At 49.5% G+C, this 20735-nt stretch overlaps 1 pseudogene across 1 annotated transcript in view; it reads left to right on the forward strand.

The window, feature by feature from the left end:
• The window catches only part of LOC144737808 (uncharacterized), a 99225-nt pseudogene extending 90937 nt beyond the window's left edge, over window positions 1-8288 (forward strand). Inside the window, exons 7-9 of the transcript XR_013589079.1 lie at window positions 3260-3615; window positions 7136-7306; window positions 8151-8288. The product of XR_013589079.1 is annotated as an uncharacterized LOC144737808 (transcript). The remainder of the gene's footprint in view (window positions 1-3259; window positions 3616-7135; window positions 7307-8150) is intronic.
• The last annotated feature ends 12447 nt before the right edge of the window (window positions 8289-20735 follow it).

Raw genomic sequence — 20735 nt, forward strand, 5'->3', positions numbered from 1 at the left:
GCGGTATATGACAGCCTTCGCTGCTGTCGACGGGGCCAAGCAGCGAGTGTTTAACTCCATTGTTTCAGAATCCGTCTCATCACCCGGCCACAGCGCCTGAGCCAAACTACATCTCCCCAACAAGGCTGCCTTCCCTATGCTGTGTATTTTGGCAGTATATTTATGGACGCACTTGAAGATAACAATTCGTCTAGAAAAGGCAGGCGACTTGTTCTACCAACATGATTTCAATTTATATCCGAAAGTTAATTCATGAGCAGTATTCACTAAGCCCCGATGGCACTAACCTACACACAGTTATGATTAATACAAGTAAACATTAGTCGCTCATCCCAGCTCAGACATGATCATAGCAATTTTTTCCAAATTTGTATCGGGTCCCACGAGAACAGGGCACGTACACAAACTCTCAAATTGTAAACTCACATTGTATACTCTAACATTATAAACTCTAACAATATAACATTTAAACTATGAGCTATACATTGCGACGCTTTAAAATAACACTACAAACTAGTGTTATAGTAAACTATAATGTTGTGAACTCTAACAATATAAGCTATGAGCGATACATTATAACGCTATAAAATAACATCATAAACTAGTGTTACAGATTAGAACACCGTACATTGAAGTGTGATATTTAAATCTCATTCGAATTCTTAGCTTCACACCGTGGACCTCTAAGAATCACACTATGCTCGTGACTATGTAACATGTCTGTATGTAATATGCATGAATATAATATGTCTGTATGTAACATGTATGCATGTGTAATATGGACGTGCGAACCAATGGTGGGATATGTGAAACGGAAGGTGCAGGATCAGGATGGGATTAAAATTATTCGAATAACACTTTGGTGGTATTAGGATCAAGCTGTCCACTGCTGGATGAATGTTCCATCCCAATGGCATCAAATACCAATATTCAGTATGAATATATAAATAATCGCACAAACCCAATATTAGCCAGTGCCATTATGAATCCTTAAAATTGTAATGACTCGAGACTCAGACTGCAGAGGGTTCTTTTATTTAGCCTTTAACGCGGTTTCAGACCCCAGACGTCACGATATAGCAATGACAACGACGAGACAGCAACCAGCCAACAAGAGCCCCAAACATCGTTCCTCCCCCTCTCTCATTCTCGGCGTGAACCTCCGCCCACACTTGGTCTCGCCTTCCCTTCTCGAACTCTCTCTATCCTGTTTTCACCACTTGTCCCTTAGTTGATGCACTGTCTTTACATCACCCACCTCTATGACCTCTACCTGACCCCGCCATGGGCGGAGCAACTTTGGGGACATACCCGGTGGCACCTGTGGGCAATACAACCATGCCCTGTCCCCCACTGCCCATGGAAGCACGTGTTCCCGCCGCCCCGAGTTATTTTCATTAGCGGATTGCGCTTTGGTGGGGAAAGGTCCTCGTTATGAATTGTTTCGCAACGTTCAGGTCCAGAATACCGAAGTATACTGGGAATCACCTGTACTTAAAAACATGCAAATTGATAACACTATAAACAATAACACTCAACATTAAACGACAACAAAAGTATCAACGGGTTTTATAATTTATAGCACCATAAACGGAGGTACGGTATTTAAATCTCATTAGAAGTATTAAAATCTCACTCTACAGATATGTATGTAAATTATCTGTTCAATCGAACCGGGGGTCGGATATGTGAACTGTGGGGGGTACAGGGCAAGAATCGCATTCAATTTTTAGAATAACAAAATGGTCGTATTAGCAAATTACTGTACTTGAATGTATATTATGTGCAAATGCAAATCGTTAGTCGTAAATGTGAGGAAGGGGTTAAGAGGTGCACGTTTAATCCAGTGTTAATATTTATTTTAGCATCCTATTTAAGGACACTGTTGTTGATAAGAAATCGTCTAGACATGGCACGTACCTTGTTCTACTCGATCAACCAAAATTAGTACAATATCGGTCATACAGGAGTGTGATTTCATTCAAGAGTAGTATTCACACAGCCCCGATGACACTAACCTACCTAAAGTTATGGTTAAACAAAGTAATCTTGAGTGACTTAATTCTCAGCTCAAACACGATCATCGCAATCATTTCCAAAAATGTGTGGGGTCCTGCGAGAGCAGGTCCCGACTACAAACAGCTGGGCAGCAGAATCGGAAGTAGCTGCGTCGCCCTCGAAATGTGATGTTGTTGCTGTTATTGTCGCTGCTGTTGTTGCTGCTGTAGTTGCTTCTGTTGCTGTAATAAACGCAGGGAGGTGATGTTCCGTGATGGGATGACGCATTTGATTAAAGCCTCTGATCAAACTCACCCGATTGAGGCCCTTGATCGTCGCATTTAATCAACTCTGATATTGTACACTCTCACATGTTAAGCTCTATCATAGTGAAACATAATATTAACTGGTCCAGAATACCGAAGTATACTGGGAATCAACCTATCCATTGTAACGCTGTAAAAGAATATTATCCATTGGGTTTCACTCCTTCGTCGAGAAGGCCGCTCTCTTTTTTTCTAAAGTTACATGCTAATTTCTCTGCATTCACTTTAAATCGAGGACAAAGTTTTTCCATTTATTCAAAATAAGCGCACAATTACACACTGAGATGCACTTACATATTCGTGCATGAAGCACAATGGGCACATTACCCTTCGGTATGTTAATATACACGCATATTGTACCTTCCAAAATTAACAATCGAATGCAAATATCCTGAAAGACAAAGGATTGGATCCTAGGGGGGGGGAGTTATAAGGCGGCTCAGAAGCAGAGCTCAATGCCATTTCGAGAGCGAACTTGATGAGGTTGGACGCTCGACTCGTCGCTCTGCTGATCGCCCTTCAACCGCGAGACAACGCAGCCTGGCGAGCACAATTGCTGTGTCGACAGTTAGGCGACTTTGCGTCGGGAGAGTTCGTGGCGACATCTTCAGACGGGTTCAAGACATCGATATACCGTGAATCTCCAAGTAAGTGTCTATTTTCGCGGATAAACTCTTAAACGTGTTCGTCGTCAAATTTATGGGATTTTTTTGCGTCTTGGTTAGACCCGAGTGTCGTTCTTGTTTTAACAGTTAACAAAATCCAAAACTCAGCGCTAAACATCCTTGCGGCCGACAGCGTACGTTTGACTCAATAACAGCGCTGCTGTTACTACGCTCACATGGAGCAGAGACGCTCTTCACAGCCCCACGCACACGGAGACAAGAAGCCATTCAATTGCTCTGTGTGTGGGAAGTCCTTTTCATGGCCATCACATCTTCAGAGCCACCAGAGAACACACACGGGCGAGAAGCCGTTCCTGTGCCCTGTGTGTGGGACGGCATTTGCACGGTCATCACATCTTCAGAGTCACCAGAGAACACACACGGGCTAGAAGCCATTCCTGTGCTCTGTGTGTGGGAAGACATTTGCACAGTCATCACATCTTCAGATTCATCAGAGAGCACACACGGGCGAGAAGCCATTCCTGTGCTCTGTGTGTGGGAAGGCATTTGCACAGTCATCACATCTTCAGATTCATCAGATAGCACACACGGGCGATAAGCCATTCCTGTGCCCTGTGTGTGGGAAGGCATTTTCACAGTCGTCAAATCTTAACACGCATCAAAAGGTCCACAATGATAGGAAACTGAAATCAAAAGCTGAAGTTCAAGGTGCTGCAATGAGTCCTGAAGAATTTTCCACCTTCGATCCCATGCAGTTGGATCCCGACAGATGGTTGGATGTAATGGAGTGGCTCGAGAATCAACCAGAGAGCTCGGGGTGACTGAAAAAATATTGTCATGTGGTTATACCTATTAAGCCGTATCGAGTAATTTTACGTGTAATTTTAGTTTTACAGTTTTTGTGAGTTTAATGACGTGCACAGTGGTGGTTTGTAATGTTATGGGATTACTTGCCGAAGTGGTGTGATGACCACTGGTTGTGAGTGGGTTCAATTGTTGTCGTTATGCGTTCCTGTTGAGCTAAAGTTGGAATGCGTCTGTAGGAACATCTTTACTCAACATTTTAAACGATTTTTGCAAGTATATAGTTTTTTTTGATTGGTTTTAATCGACTTTAGATAGCCGATATCAGGATGTACATTGATAACGCGATCGTTGGATATATAGCCTTGACTTCAACATGGACTCACAGTGAACAAATGTGGTGAATTAATAAGGAAATCAATGATACTTTAACATTTTGGTATTCCTGGAACGGAAATGGTTTGCATGGTACTGGAAATGTGTGAACATAGGACATAATAAATATTCCCTTCGAGTTTTGACGTAAACATGATTGCAGATGAATAAAAACGTATTTTTAACAAATGTTTGTCCGGTGTTTATTTTATAATGTTCCTAGCAAAAACATGTTAAGATAATTTCAGGTGGAGGATCTCTGTCACACAAGTGTGCCCTTAACCGGCAGCATCTTGGCTGTCTACCCGATTAACACGTGTTCCTTGAGGGGAAAGGTCCCCGTAGTTAATCGTTCATCAACGTACATGCTAATTTCTCTGCATTCACTTTAAATGGAGGACAATGTTTTTCCATTTATTCAAAATAAGCGCACAATAACACACTAAGATGCACTTACATATGCATGCATGAAGCACAATGGGCACATTACTCTTCGGTATGTTAATAGACATGCGGATTGTACCTTCCAAAATTAACAATCGAATGCAAATATCCTGAAAGACAAAGGATTGGATCCTAGGGGGGGAGTTATGAGGCGGCTCAGAAGCAGAGCTCAATGCCATTTCGAGAGGGAACTGGATGAGGTTGGACGCTCGACTCGTCGCTCTGCTGATCGCCCTTCAACCGCGAGACAACGCAGCCTGGCGAGCACAATTGCTGTGTCGACAGTTAGGCGACTTTGCATAGGCAGAGTTCGTGGCGACATCTTCAGACGGGTTCTAGACATCGATATACTGTGAATCTCCAAGTAAGTGTCTATTTTCGGGGATAAACTCTTAAACGTGTTCGTCGTCAAATTTACGGGAATTTTTTTGCGTCTCGGTTAGACGCGAGTGTCGTTCTTGTTTTAGCTGTTAACAAAATCCAAAACTCAACATTAAACATCCTTGCGGCCGATAGCGTACTTTTGACTCGATAACACCGATCCTGTTACTACGCTCACATGGAGCAGAGACGCTCTCCACAGCCCCACGCACACGGAGACAAGAAGTCATTCAATTGCTCTGTGTGTGGTAAGTCCTTTTCACGGCCATCACATCTTCAGATCCACCAGAGAACACACACGGGCAAGAAGCCATTCTTGTGCCCTGTGTGTGGGAAGGCATTTGCACACTCGTCAACTCTTCAAGACCATCAGAGAACACACACGGGAGAGAAGCCATTCCTGTGCCCTGTGTGTGGGAAGACATTTGCACGCTCATCAAACATGAACAGGCATCAGAAGGTCCACAATGATAGGAAACTGAAATCAAAAGCTGAAATTCAACGTGCTGCAATGAGTCCTGAAGAAGTTTCCACCTTCGATCCCATGCAGTTGGATCTCGAGAGATGGCTGGATGTAATGGAGTGGCTCGAGAGTCAACCAGAGAGCTCGGGGTGACTGAAAAAATATTACGTCATTGTGGTTCTACCTTTTAAGCCGTATCCAGTACTTTTGTGTGTTATTTTGACCATTTTAGTTTTACAGTTTTTGTGAGAGTTTAATGGCGTGCCCAGCGGTGGTTTGTAATATTATCGGATTACTTGCCGAAGTGGTGTGAGCACTGGTTGCGAGAGGGTTCAATTGTAGTCGTTAAGTGTTCCTGTTGAGCTAAAGTTGGAATGCGTCTGGAGTTATATCTTTACGCAACATTTTAAACGTTTTTTTCAAGTATATAGCTTTTTTCTTCTTGGTTTTTTCGGTAAAGTCACGTAGAAGGGAAGTAATAAAATAATAAAAATAAAACATAATACAATTATTCTTACGACGTTTCGGCCACAACGCAAGCAGCCGTCCTCAGGTGGTTTTCACCTAATTTTATTATGTTTTATTATTTTATTACTTCCCTTCTACGTGACTTTATCGAAAGAACCAAGAAGATGAATCCCTGCAGTCACGAAAGCTTTAAATCAAAAAGTAAATGGCTTTTTTTGATTGGTATTAATCGACTTTAGATATCCGATTTCAGGATGTACATTGATGACGCGTTCGTTGGATATATGGCCTTGACTTCAACATAGACGCACAGTGAACAAATGTGGTGAACTAATAAGGAAATCATGGGGAATGATACTTTAACGCTTTGGCATTCCTGGAACGGAAATGGTTTGCATTGTACTGGAAATGTGTGAACATAGGACATAATAAATATTCCCTTCGAGTTTTGACGTAAAAATTATTGCAGATGAATAAAAACGTATTTTTAACAAATGTTTCAGGTGGAGGATCTCCAGCATCTTGGCTGTCTACCCGATTAACACGTGTTCCTTGAGGGGAAAGGTCCCCGTAGTTAATCGTTCATCAACGTACCAGTCCCTAATCCCGAAGTATGTCGGGGATAAACTGTACTTTATAACATGTAAACTGTAATACTATAAACGACTAGCAGTCGCCGCCCGCTTCGCGGGCGGTGTGTATATGCTTGGTTGGTGGGGAGTTGAAAGTGGCTGGACACAATATACATGTTTTTGTGATTGTTTTATTTTTATTTTTGCGAGGTTATATGTATTTTTATGAGACGCTCAATCGACATTATTCAAGAATGCAACTTATTCAAATATAGAATGCAACTTATTCAAATATCTGGCGATAGACGATATTCTTCGTGTACACTCCGTCTTCCTCCTCGTCGTCAGGTCCCTCAATAAGCGCCTTGATGTTGGATCTTGCCGTGACTCGCGATAGTGCCACGTACAGTTGGCCGTGCGAGAAACATGGCGTTGGTAGATATAATCCCAGGTTGTGAACAGTTTTCCCTTGCGCCTTGTTGATGGTCATCGCGAATGCTGGGACAATGGGGAACTCTCACCACCCGTGAACGACGCTGGAAGTACGACGCGCTGTCCGACTTGATCAAGGAAGTGACGGCGGCGGCTTGGCTCTGGATGCACTAACATGCCTGTGTGACGATCGTATTCCGACACTAAGCCTTCGTTTTCGCCTAATGCAACCACGCCCTCATGCAGGTACGCATCCAGAACTCCCTTGTAAAGATCTGCTCGAAGTGTCTTCTGGTTTGCCGCGACCCAGCGCAGATTCTCATGTTCACAATTGGCACGTTGGTCGACCACCCACTGCTGGAACAGTCGCCCGCCTTGGTGGAGAACCGACTGGTCGTTTTCCTTCTGGTAGAGTCGGTACGAAACATGTTCGCGAAGCGCCATTCGCGTCTTGTTCCGATACGTAGCGCCGTTCGTGTACTCATCCGTGTACGTCCAACCCAGTTCCCCGAGAGGGAGCAAGAGAGGACATAGGAAGTGAATCGTAGATCGAATGGGTTTCGAACAGTCGCAAAAGGCCACCTGACCGTGGGAAGAGAAGAAAGTCTCGGTTGTTCGCCGCGTTACCGTCATCAACCAACACAGCAGCAACCTCCGTTGCCGTGGGGAGATTATGCGTGCGAGGTCCCGCATAGTTGTTGGCACGCAGGCGAAACACGACGTTGACGGGGTTGTCGCCGGCTTCGATCATGCTTCTCATCCGCTGACCCATCGTAAAGAACTCGCGCGCAAACGGGTTGCACGTCTCCATCATGTGCTCCAAGTCCAAAAGCGCGACTCTGTTCAGGCCGCTAAAAATCCCCTGTCGGCGAGCCACTCGTGCTTCCACATCTGGATCGTACACGTAAATCTGCGCAAACTTGGGCTTCGTTGTCTGACCGGCCTGATCCGTATACGGTAACAAAGATCCCAAGAAATGGCCCATCACTCCTTGGATACGGCAGCATGTGATGGAAGACTTGCCTGGCCACTTCCATGCTCGACACTTCGAGCAAACCGAAGTTGGCTCTGGTACTTTGTGTCTTCCTGCGATGATATTCTTCCCCGAAACTCTGGAGACTTCAAACTCGTCTTGGTTGGCGAGGGCGTCCTTGTAGCGCTTGGTTCACCGTTGAACGCGTCGCTGTTCCAGCGTCTCCTCGACTTCGTTTTCTGTCCTCTCCATTTGCCGTTGGGACTGGCGCTGTCGCATCTCCTCTAGTTGTTCTTCGGTGATCCTGGCGAGACGTTCAGCTTCCAGCTCAGCATGGCGTCGACGCGCTTCCTCCTGCTGTTCTTCCGTCAACCTCCCGCGGCGCTCAGCTTCCGAGTTACTGCGACGATATCGTTCATCCAGTAGTCGCTCGGCAGTCATTCTCGAACGACGCTGGGCCTCCAGCGCAGCGCGATGCGCTCGCTCAGCATCTTGTTGAAACGGAGATCGCTCAGCACGTCGCAAGCGATCCTTCTCGTTGCGCTTTAGGCGACGCAACTCTTGAAGGCCCAGTGTGAGTTGTGGATCCTCCCGCGCTGCGGCTCGAGCAATGACAAAGTCAGGGTCGTCTTCTTCTTGCTTACCTTCCTCAAGATCCACGTGGAAGTCGCCGGGAGAAATGACATGATCGTGTACGTCCATGAGGACATCCTGCATATCACTTGGTTGATCCATTGCGTCGTTGCCAGCGTTGGTTGCTATGCGGCCTTCATCGATAGCATTTCCCAAGTCAAGCTCTCACTTTGGCTTATTCAACCGAAATCGCTTCATTCGGCGGCGATTGCGGCGACGGTCTTTGACCTCCTTCGGCTCGGCCGCGGCAGGAGTTGCATGTACGATTTGGTTTTTGTGCAAAGCGTCCTCGAGCTCCTCTCGTGTGTCTCTGTTTCGCTTGCTATAGGGATTTGGATGAAGCATTATCCTAGGTGAGGGTGAGTATGAAATAGTTGAGCAGCTTAGGCACCCTCTCCGTGTTCCACGACCAGTGCTTGTAGTAATCGTGGTGTCTGTGGTCAGATATCTGGAAGTCTGCGTACACAAACGTGACGCGTTAGACAGAAAGCCTATGTAAAGCGCGTTGCCTCTCAGTCCGTGACATCTGAAGCACTGTACAATATATCTCGCTGTACTGTTGCGCACGGGTACTGGCAGATAAAGTCCCCCCGACTGACGCACAAACGTTGTGACGACAGATATAATACACGCAGTGCCTCTACCCTGCTCGCTACCAAGTCCCTACGCGACCGCCAGCTATGTTCTTGCGCGTTCAGAGTGTTTGTTTTTACCCAAAGATGACCCTCACTTCCGCACGCACCACTATCCACCATAAGCGCACACTGGCACACTTACAGATGCAGCGGTTTGTTTTGTTTGATTTAATTCGTAACGCAGCATCGATATGCGCTCCACCATCCATCATGCCCTTGCATTTCAAAGACACAGCTCCGGTGTGCGTGAGCATGTGCGCCAGCCACAGTGACATTGGTCAGCAATGGCACCGTTCCGGTCGCACACAGGTTAGCCCCTGCATCCTCCGTCTGTATGTAGACACACAGATCCGCTATGGGGCCACCTGTTTTTTTACTTCGAAAATGTGATTTGTCGGTGTTATGCCGTCCATGGAGACGTGATCAACGTCAATATATCTAAATGGTAATAAGCATAGGTGGGACAAAGTCATTGTTATGCAAGTCCAAGTCGAGTCGCAAGTCATCAAATTCATGACTCGAGTCTGACTCGAGTCCAAGTCACATGACTCGAGTCCACATCTCATAGGTGGGACAAAGTCATTGTTATGCAAGTCCAAGTCGAGTCGCAAGTCATCAAATTCATGACTCGAGTCTGACTCGAGTCCAAGTCACATGACTCGAGTCCACACCTCTGGTAATAAGCCGGATGAAGCGAAAAGTAACCATTGTACCCATCAAACAGTGAGCTCGGTTGCCCCATGGGGGTATTGTAGGGGGGGCTACGCAACTGGCCGTGGTCCCGGCAGGTGAAGCTGCCAGCTCAGTCTGCCAAGACTCACTGTATAGCGACCCCTGGCTACTCGTAAGGTAAAGTTGTTTGGGGACTCCACTAATCGCAGCACGCAGCACCCATTTTTACATAAATAAACGTATATAACCGTAACAACCATTCGCACACTTGCATACACACCACACTCACACAGCGCAGGGTCTGCGCCCACAGTGCACTGCAGCACTGCGGCGCAGACCTTGGCAGACCTATGCTATCACACAGCGCTTACCTTCTGTGTGCTTCTGCTTGTTTGGAAATCGACGACTGACTGACGCGTGCTGCCGCCACAAAGCACGCAGGCCACTTTGAGGCAATTAAATGTAAGGGAGAATTAATTAGTCCAATGAGATTGAAGGCGACACCGACATAATTTCTCGATCGCTGGTTTGATATGTAGGGCCGGGAACTGTGCAGGGCCACTTTGCACACACTTGTTTCGGCCCAATGAAAGATTAAGCACAGTGGTTTCAAGGGAATGGGCGCAATATTGATGGAGCTGCATACGAAAGAGTGGTCAGTTTTGTCCACTGGGCCGTCGAACCGAACCCCACCAATAATGAACAGATTTTATTGAAAGTTCTGGAATTGAAAATGTATGTGGCTATCTGATTAATGGAGGGTTCTTGGTTGCAGCCGCGGACGTTCTTCGTTGGGGAGATATCGCCACCAGAACGCAGTGTTTGGCGGGTGCAACAGCAACACTGTACCTACAGTAGATTTTGCGTTGCGACCATCACTGTGAATATGGTGTTGCGTGAAAGTAGGTGCAATTGTTGACCGAAGAGACGCTGTTGTGCGGCAGGTTTATCTATTTATATTTGTCGAATGAAAGTGAGCTGTGGCTTTTTGCCGGCTGTTTTATTAATTTTTATCGACGAATCAGAGCTAGCTGTTTGGGCGGGTCCGTAAATAAATTAACGTCCAGATACGCACGCAGACGACCAAACCAGCGTAGTTGTTTAAGATAACACTGAACATTAAACGATTATAAACTAGTGTTTTAATTTATAACCATTTAAACGGAGGTAAGGTATTATAATATCATTAGAAGCATTAGAATCACAGTGTGGTCGTATAAGAATCGCTAATATGTTTTTATAGTGTACGTGCAAGGATCGGATAAAAATTATTACAATTACAACATGGTCATATTAGAATCACGATTTTCACTGCTAGATGTCATCGAATAACAAAAGACAGAATATATTTATATAAATACACGCACAAACCCATTATAAACGCATGCGATTATGAATCGTTACAATTTTATAACAATCACAAATTGTAACAAAGCGAAATTCCAACAAGCAAAACACCACGCTCACGTGACGAATTCTTAAACAAACTGCAACACTCAAGTGACAGAACTCAACAAAAAAACGCCGCAATAAAAAGAACCACATCAATGGACAAATTCTAAAAACAAACAACACACGCACGTTAGTAGCTGTTAGAAGAAGACAACACCTAGCACCTTCAACTATACACATTATACAGCCAACTCGTAAATGGGGCGGTATATGACAGCCTTAGCTGCTGTCGACGGGGCCAAGCAGCGAGTGTTTAACTCCATTGTTTCAGAATCCGTGTCATCACCCTGCCACAGCGCCTTAGCCAAACGACATCGTCCCAACAAGGCAGCCTTCCCTATGCTGTGTATTTTAGCAATATATTTACGGGCGCACTTGAAGATAACAATTCGTCTAGAAAAGGCAGGCGACTTATTCTACCAACACGATTTCAATTTCTATACGAAAGAAGTATAAGTTCATTAATGAGTAGTATTCACTAAGCCCCGATGGCACTAACCTACACACAGTTATGATTAAACAAAGTAAACATTCGTCGCTCATCCCAACTTTAAAATAACACTACAGACTAGTGTTATAGTAAACTATAATGTTGTGAACTCTAACAATATAAGCTATGAGCGATACATTTTAACGCTATATAATTAAGATTGAAGTGTGATATTCGAATCTCATTCAAATTTCGATTTAAAGCTTTTGTGACTGCAGGGCTTCATCTTCTTGGTTCTTTCGGTAAAGTCACGTAGAAAGACTTTACCGAAAGAACCAAGAAGATTAACTCATTCGAATTCTTAGCTTCACACCGTGGTCCTCTAAGAATCACACTATGCTCGTGAGTATGTAACATGTCTGTATGTAATATGCATGAATGTAATATGTCTGTATGTAACATGTATGTGTAATGTAGTAACTCCACGGGAGACGACTTCACGGGTAACACACTCTTTATTTTATCAAACTTGGTTACAGGTGACTAACACCTACTTTGTATCTCGGGTGACAAACACCCACTTCGCTACTTGGCGACTAACGCCCACTGAGTTACTCGGATGACCAACATCCACTTAGTACTCGGGTGACAAACACCCACTTAGCTACTTGGCGACTAACGCCCACTGAGTTACTCGGATGACCAACATCCACTTAGTACTCGGGTGACAAACACCCACTTAGCTACTTGGCGACTAACGCCCACTGAGCTACTCGGATGACCAACATCCTCTTAGCTACTTGGCGACTAACGCCACTGAGCTACTCGGATGACCAACATCCACTTAGTACTCGGGTGACAAACACCCACTTAGCTACTTGGCGACTAACGCCCACTGAGCTACTCGGATGACCAACATCCACTTAGCTACTCGGCGACTAACGCCACTGAGCTACTCGGATGACCAACATCCACTTAGCTACTCGGCGACTAACGCCACTGAGCTACTCGGCTTCACTAGGTCTTCGGCTCCGTCTTCGGGTCTTCAACTGGGTAACTCTCCCCGAGTGCTCTCGCGCGTCCCCCTTTATACCCCACCTGCGGACGTCGCTGCGAGCACCCACTTATTCGACCAATCGCCGGGTGCTGGCTACGATCCTCTTTTCCCACATCTCATCGTGCCTCACCACTCACTCCGCGCCGCCTCGTCATCTGTCACTCCCGGCGCGCGCGTCCACACCACGCCCACAACGCGTGCCCAACCCCGCACCCCGCGCCGCCCCGTGATCCATCACTGTCACAGTCGGCGCACGTCAATACCACCACTACATCACCCCCTACCACATAGCTCGCAGCCGCCCCGGCTGCTACAAAAATTACAAACCCTCCCTGTGTGCCCCGTAACACAACACAACAACAAGAACAACAACTAAGCTAACAACACAACACGACGCGAACACCACCATCCGCAACCCTCAACCAATGCCACCGCGACAACAGAACAATATATACAAACCGGCGAGTGACAATAGCAATGTGTGTACAAAAAAAAATAAATGGAAATTTTTTTTTTTTTCTTTCGACTCGTGCAGTGTCCCCTTTTCTTCCGAGCGTCCCTACAACGGGACATTATCCCGGCAGAGGGGAACACCGGGCGAGCTCGGTGTAGAGCATAAAAAAAAACCCCGTCCTCATGAAAATTGTTGAGACCTAGCCCGAGTCCGCCTTGCCGGTCCGTCGTACGGCACCAGACGCGGTTGAACGTCCGGTGGTGCCGGCGGTTCAGGAAGACATCGGCCAGGCATCGAGGACTCGTGCGTGCCCCGGGGTTCAGGCTCTCGATGGTCAGCAGCCGTCAAGCCCGAGGCACCTGGGGGTGGGTCAGGTGGAGACACGTGAGGATCAGCCTGCGACACCTCCCTCCCCGAGTCGACGGTCACATCACACGCCCGGTCGTCACGGCACAGAACGGGGTCACACGGTGCCGCATAGGGCTTCAGTCGGGAGGGGTGCACATACCAACGGCGTTTCCCCCATTTAATCTGTATACTCTGGGGCCGTGCAACCCGCACAATTTCCACCGGTCCCCTCCAAGGTCTCAACAACTTGGGGGACGTAGCCAACGGTGCATGTGGACAATGCAGCCAGGCCTTATCGCCTGGTTTCCAATCATGCGTATGCACCCTCCGCTCATGCAATTTCTCGTTTGCAATTTGCCGCGACCGCGAATTCAACCTTGCCCCCTCCCGCGCTTCAGTCAATTTGGCGATATTAAATTTGATGTGGTCTGCCAATTTAGATTTTGCACGTGGCTGGGAAATCCCCAGTTGGACGTCCATGGCCGGATCGGCCTCCCGCCCATACATCAGAAAAAATGGGGAAAACCCTGTCGCCGCATGAGGGGCCATTCGATAGGCCGCGAGTACTCCCGGCACCTGTAAGTCCCAATCAACCTGATCGTCGCAGACCTGTTGGCACAACATAGACGTAATCGTTCTGTTCAGACGCTCAACCATCCCGTCAGTCTGCGGGTGGTAGGGGGAAGTACGCACTTTCTTTGTACCCAACAGGTCGCACACCTCGCGCAACAAAACGCTCGAAAAATTCTTCCCTTGATCCGTCAGCAAGCGTTCGGGGGCGCCCTTGTCCAACACATAACCCTGGACAAAGGCGTCCGCCACCGCCGCAGCCGACTGGTTGGCGAGCGGCCATGCCATAGGCCATCGGGTGAAGTATTCCACGCCAACCAGCAGGAACCTATTTCCCCTTGGTGTAACCGGAAAGGGCCCCAAGATGTCCAACGCTACCAATTCGTTTATACGCGAAACCTGAATGGATTGCAGCGGTGGATTAGCCGCCAATGGTGGCGGTTTCCTTTTGGCGCACTCTACGCATCCCTTAAGAATATTCGCCACGTCGTTACCCATCCCCGGCCAATAATAGTCTCGCTGGATTAGGGCGAGCGTTTTGTGAAAACCCAGATGCATGAGCCGTTCATGAGCTGCCAGAACAATCCTACCCCGCATAGCAACAGGCACCACGAGCACGTGACGCCGGGACATGTTGTCCCACCTCATCAACAGGCCCTGTCTGCACACCCAGGAACCGACCCGCGCCTCCCCTTGTTCGGGAGCGCCAACTTTCCGACGCAGCGTAAGTAGGGAGCTGTCGGACATCTGGAGGCGGCCCCACTCAATGAGGGGCAACGACAACAGCGAATCCCTCCCCGTGGGGGCGTCCTCTCCCGGGGTGTCAGTGGCGGCGAGCGCAACTCCCGGGCCGCCGGCGACCGGGGGTTTGCACCGCGCTGATCCCAACAAACATGTGCAGTCCGTGCACGGCGGCAACCGCGACAAGGCGTCCGCGTTTGAGTGCCGCAACCCTTTTCGGTAAATCGTCGTGAATTGGTAGTCTTGAAGGACCTCCAACCATCGGGACAATTGGCCCGATGGCTGCGCCACGCGCATAGCGTATTATAGAGCCGCATGGTCCGTCCGGACCGTAAAATGACGGCCGTAAAGATACGGCCTGAATTGCTGTGTAAAAAACACAATGGCTAACAATTCACGACGAGTTACGCAATAGCGTTGTTCTGCGGGGGAAAGAACCCTACTACCGTAGGCGACCACCCGTTCAACCCCCCCGACCAACTGTGAGAGCACCCCCCCGATACCCGTATTGCTGGCGTCCGTGTCAAGCAAAAACGGTTGTGTGAAATCGGGGTAACACAAGGGGGGAGCCTGCACCAAAGCGTCACGGAGGGAGCAGAACGCATCCTCCTCCTCTGCCCCCCAGTGAAACCTCACACCCTTAGCCGTCAAAGCGTGCAGGGGCTTGGCTATGGTGGCAAATTGCTTGACAAAACGACGGTAATAGGAGGCAAAACCAATGAAACTACGAACCTCCGTGACCGAGGTTGGCGTTGGCCATGAGCTGACGCAATGCGTCTTAGCAGGGTCCGTCGAGATCCCTGAACGACTCACGATATGGCCCAAATACCTGACAGATTCCCGAAGCAGAAAACATTTAGCCGGTTTAAATTTTAGCTTAGCGGAACGCATCCTGAGGAACACCGCTCTCAGTCGCTGGAGGTGCTCCTCGAAAGTCCGACTAAAGACGATAATATCGTCAAGATAAATCAAACAGGTATCCCATTGGAGGCCTGACAAAACCAATTCCATGAGTCTCTGGAACGTGGCGGGGGCGGAATGTAAGCCCATGGGCAAACGGTTGAATTCAAAAAGGCCCCCAGGTGTGCGGAAAGCAGTTTTAGGTTTAGACTCGTTATCGAGTGGCAATTGCCAAAATCCAGAAAGCAGATCGAGTGTGGAAAAAAACTGCGCTCCCGCCAAGGCATCCAGCGACTCATCCATCCTGGGGAGCGGATACGCATCCGCCATCGAGATTTTGTTTAAGCGGCGGAAATCGACACAAAACCGCAAGGACCCGTCCTGTTTCTTTACTAGGACAATAGGAGCACCCCACGGACTAGAAGAGGGCGAAATGATATCGGCCGCCAACATATCATTAACCGCCGATTGCACATGTTCCTTCTCGGCCGGGCTGAGCCGGAAAGGATTCTGACGAATAGGGGCCGCGTCCCCTGTAGCTATGTGGTGGCGCAACAGGTCAGTGCAGCCGATATCGTACTTATGTTTGCTGAACACGTCAGCAAACTCGATGAGCAAACCCCTCAATGCTCCCAATTGCACCCCGGACAAGTTAGCAGAACCCGCACACAGCGAGTCCAACCACTCAGTCCCCTCATCACTTTGAGGATGCGACTCGACAGTAAAATCTGCTTGAGCCACGAGCCGTTCCTCAACGGGCAGCGGCGCGGCGTGAGCCAGCACCGTTCCCTGCGCAATTACGGCCGGCCGCGACCCCGTATTCAGGACCATTACGAACGGCTCACTGTCCCCTCTCACCATGGTTTGAGCAACCGCTAAGTCGAGGCCCTTACTGGCTCTGTTTGACGGCCCCAACAGCACCCCCTGTGCCTCCGCACCCACCTCGAGTGGCTTCCTGAACCGAAGGGGTACTAACATTTGCGATCCCGGGGGTACCCGTACAGTGTGAGTCGCCAGCGCCTGCACCGTCGCACAAACCGTGCGCACTTTGATAGGGCTCGACAAGAAGGCAACCCGCCGACCTGACGGAAGCTCTATGCAGGCCTGATCAATAAGAATTTTGATGGGCATTTTCGACAAAAAGTCCGTACCTAGCAACCAGGGAACGGCCAGCGATGATGATACAAAAATAGGGCCCGCTAATTTAATGTCCCCAATGCAAATAGTCGCCCGAATCTGGCCGATGATCCCCAGGGATCCCCCATTCGCCGCATAAAATGGCACGTCTACCGGCAGAAGGGGTCTACTTTGGACGGGAAGGATGTTATAAATAAGGTCCGAGATGATGGTGGCCGACGCACCCGTGTCAACAAGCACCCGGACCTCAACCCCGTCAATGAACCCCGTTACCACGGACGACCCGGCTGACGCAGCCACGATCCTGTGGGCCAATTCGGACCACTCGACTGCTTGCGGGCCGCGTACGGACCCCCCCCGCCGAATTTAACCCCCGGCACCCAGCCGCGAACCCCCCACCGCGAAGCGGCGACCCGAATGTGCCGTGTTTGTGGACCGAACGTGTGAGGTGCCGCGACTTGCCGGGTTTTGTTGGGATGACTTGTGGCCCTGGTCGTCGTCCCGACGTGGTCCTGCGGTGCGCGGACGCGGGGCCCGGCACCCGGCTGCGACGTGACCCCGAAGGCCGCAGTTGTAGCAGACGACGGACGTCGTAGGTTTCGGTTGCTCCAGCTTGCGGGGCGAACGTGTGGGCGAACGACCTCCCGTTCTCCACTCCCCCGGACACGGTGCAGCGAAGGCCCGCTCCTGCACCGCAGCTGGCTGAGGTTCGGCGATCGTGGCGGCCAGTGCCGCATTCCCCGGCCATTTGCAGACGACCCCCGGCTTGCGTTTGAGGACCTCGTACGCGTGAATGCTCGTGGCGATCGCCAGGGAGCAGATCTCCATCTCGTCTGCCACGTTGATGGGGACCCCCAACTCGTGGGCCAACACCAGCAGCTGCTCCGTCACCATGGCGTCCTTCCCCTCCTTATCCATGCGGGGAAAAGCCGCGTCCGCCAAGGCGAGCAGTGCCGTGCGGTAGGCTAGCGTCGTTTCCCCAGCCACCTTCCGCCGATCGTAGAACTGGTGGCGGCACGTGGAGGGCGGCCCGAACACCTTCGCCATCAGGTGTAGTGCGGCCTGGAGCGTAGAGCGGGACGACCTTGCAGCAGATGTGAAGGCTGCAAGCGCGTCGTCGTCAAGCATCGCTGGCAACGCACGCAGGGCAGTGGTGTCGGACCACCCCGACATCTCCTGATGAGCGAGGAACCTTCGTTGGAAGGCTCCCCAGTCGCCCCCATCCGCCTTGAACGCCGACAGCGCGGGCAATCTTTGCTGGAGGACCCGATCGTCGTCGACGTCGGAGAGATTTTCCCGCGCTCCGCTGGAGTTGTGTAAAATGTCGGCTCGGTTGTCAGGCGCAAAATGGAGGGCTCCGGCGCGCGCCGATGACGTGGGCTGCGCTGCGCGGAGGTGTCCGGCCACGTGGCGTCCGTCTTTCCCGCCAATCGGTGGCGGCCCCCCAAAAACGGCGGCAACTTCCAGGCTTTTGGCGCGAAGCGCCCTTTGGCGGGAATCCTCCACCGTCGCTTCCTCCACGACCCCCGCAGCCGTTTTTTCCGCTCGCCGGAACGGAGATGTCGGCCAAGACAGCGGCGGCGGCGAGTAGCAACTCCGCCAAGCGGGCGTGCGCGTCCTGGAGGCCGGTGTCGGAGGCAAGCGGAGCGTCGGCCATCACCGCGAAGTGCTGCATCGGCGGCAACTCCTCGTCCTCTACTCCCGAGGTCGGTGTCCCAGGTACGCCGTCGTCATCCCGACCTCGCTCGTGGGTACGGGTAGTCTTCCTTGTGTCCATACTTCTTGAAGACAGGTTTACTTCTGACGCCAGTTGTAATGTAGTAACTCCACGGGAGACGACTTCACGGGTAACACACTCTTTATTTTATCAAACTTGGTTACAGGTGACTAACACCTGCTTTGTATCTCGGGTGACAAACACCCACTTCGCTACTTGGCGACTAACGCCCACTGAGTTACTCGGATGACCAACATCCACTTAGTACTCGGGTGACAAACACCCACTTAGCTACTTGGCGACTAACGCCCACTGAGTTACTCGGATGACCAACATCCACTTAGTACTCGGGTGACAAACACCCACTTAGCTACTTGGCGACTAACGCCCACTGAGCTACTCGGATGACCAACATCCTCTTAGCTACTTGGCGACTAACGCCACTGAGCTACTCGGATGACCAACATCCACTTAGTACTCGGGTGACAAACACCCACTTAGCTACTTGGCGACTAACGCCCACTGAGCTACTCGGATGACCAACATCCACTTAGCTACTCGGCGACTAACGCCACTGAGCTACTCGGATGACCAACATCCACTTAGCTACTCGGCGACTAACGCCACTGAGCTACTCGGCTTCACTAGGTCTTCGGCTCCGTCTTCGGGTCTTCAACTGGGTAACTCTCCCCGAGTGCTCTCGCGCGTCCCCCTTTATACCCCACCTGCGGACGTCGCTGCGAGCACCCACTTATTCGACCAATCGACGGGTGCTGGCTACGATCCTCTTTTCCCACATCTCATCGTGCCTCACCACTCACTCCGCGCCGCCTCGTCATCTGTCACTCCCGGCGCGCGCGTCCACACCACGCCCACAACGCGTGCCCAACCCCGCACCCCGCGCCGCCCCGTGATCCATCACTGTCACAGTCGGCGCACGTCAATACCACCACTACATATGCATGTAAAATGCATGTATGTAATATGGACGTGCGAACCAAGGGCGGGATATGTGAAATGAAAGGTGCAGGATCAGGATGGGATTACAATTATTTGAATAACACTTTCGTGGTATTAGGATCAAGCTGTCCACTATTGGATGAATGTTCCATCTCAATGGCATCAAATAACAATATTCAGTATGAATATGTAAAATAATCGCAAAAACCCAATATTAGCCCGTGAAATAATGAATCGTTACAATTGTAATGACTCCGTACTCAGACTGCAGAGGGCTCTTTTGTCTAGCCTTTTAACGCGGTTTCAGACCCCAGGCGTCACGATATAGCAACGACGACGACGAGACAGCAACCAGCCAACACAGCCCCAAACCTCGTTCCTCCCCCTCTCTCATTCTCGGCGTGAACCTCCGCCCACACTTGGTCTCGCCTTCCCTTCTCGAACTCTCTCTATCTTGTTGTCACCACTTGTCCCTTAGTTGACGCACTGTCTTTACATCACCCACCTCTATGACCTCTACCTGACCCCGTCATGGGCGGAGCAACTTAGGGGATTTTCCCGGTGGCACCTGTGGGCAATACAACCATGCCCTGTCCCCCACTGCCCATGGAAGCACGTGCTCCCGCCGGCCCGTGTTCTTTTCATTGGCGGCTTGCGCTCTGGTGGGGAAAGGTCCTCGTTATCAATCGTTTCGCAACATTCAGGTCCAGAATACCGAAGTATACCGGGAATCACCTGCACTTAAAAACATGTAAATTGATCACACTATGAAAAATAACACTAAACATTAAACGACAAAAAAATATCAACTGGTTTTATAATTTATAGCACTGTAAACGGAGGTACTGTATTTAAATCTCATTAGAAGTATTAAAATCTCACTCTACACATATGTATGTAAATTATCTGTTCAATCGAGCCGGGGGTCGGATATGTGAACTGTGGGGGGTACAGGGCAAGAATCGCATTCAAATTTTAGTAAAAAAATATGGTAGTATTAGCATTTTACTGTGCTTGAATGTTTGTTACGTTCAAATGCAAATCGTTAGTTGTAAATGCGAGGGAGGGGTTAAGAGGTGCACGTTTAGTCCAGTGTTAACATTTATTTTAGCATCATATTTAAGAATTCGTCTGGACATGGCACATGCCTTGTTATACTCGATCAAC

Source organism: Lampetra planeri, chromosome 74 (genome assembly GCF_965212315.1).
Source record: "Lampetra planeri chromosome 74, kcLamPlan1.2.h2, whole genome shotgun sequence".
NCBI classification, from domain to species: domain Eukaryota; kingdom Metazoa; phylum Chordata; class Hyperoartia; order Petromyzontiformes; family Petromyzontidae; genus Lampetra; species Lampetra planeri.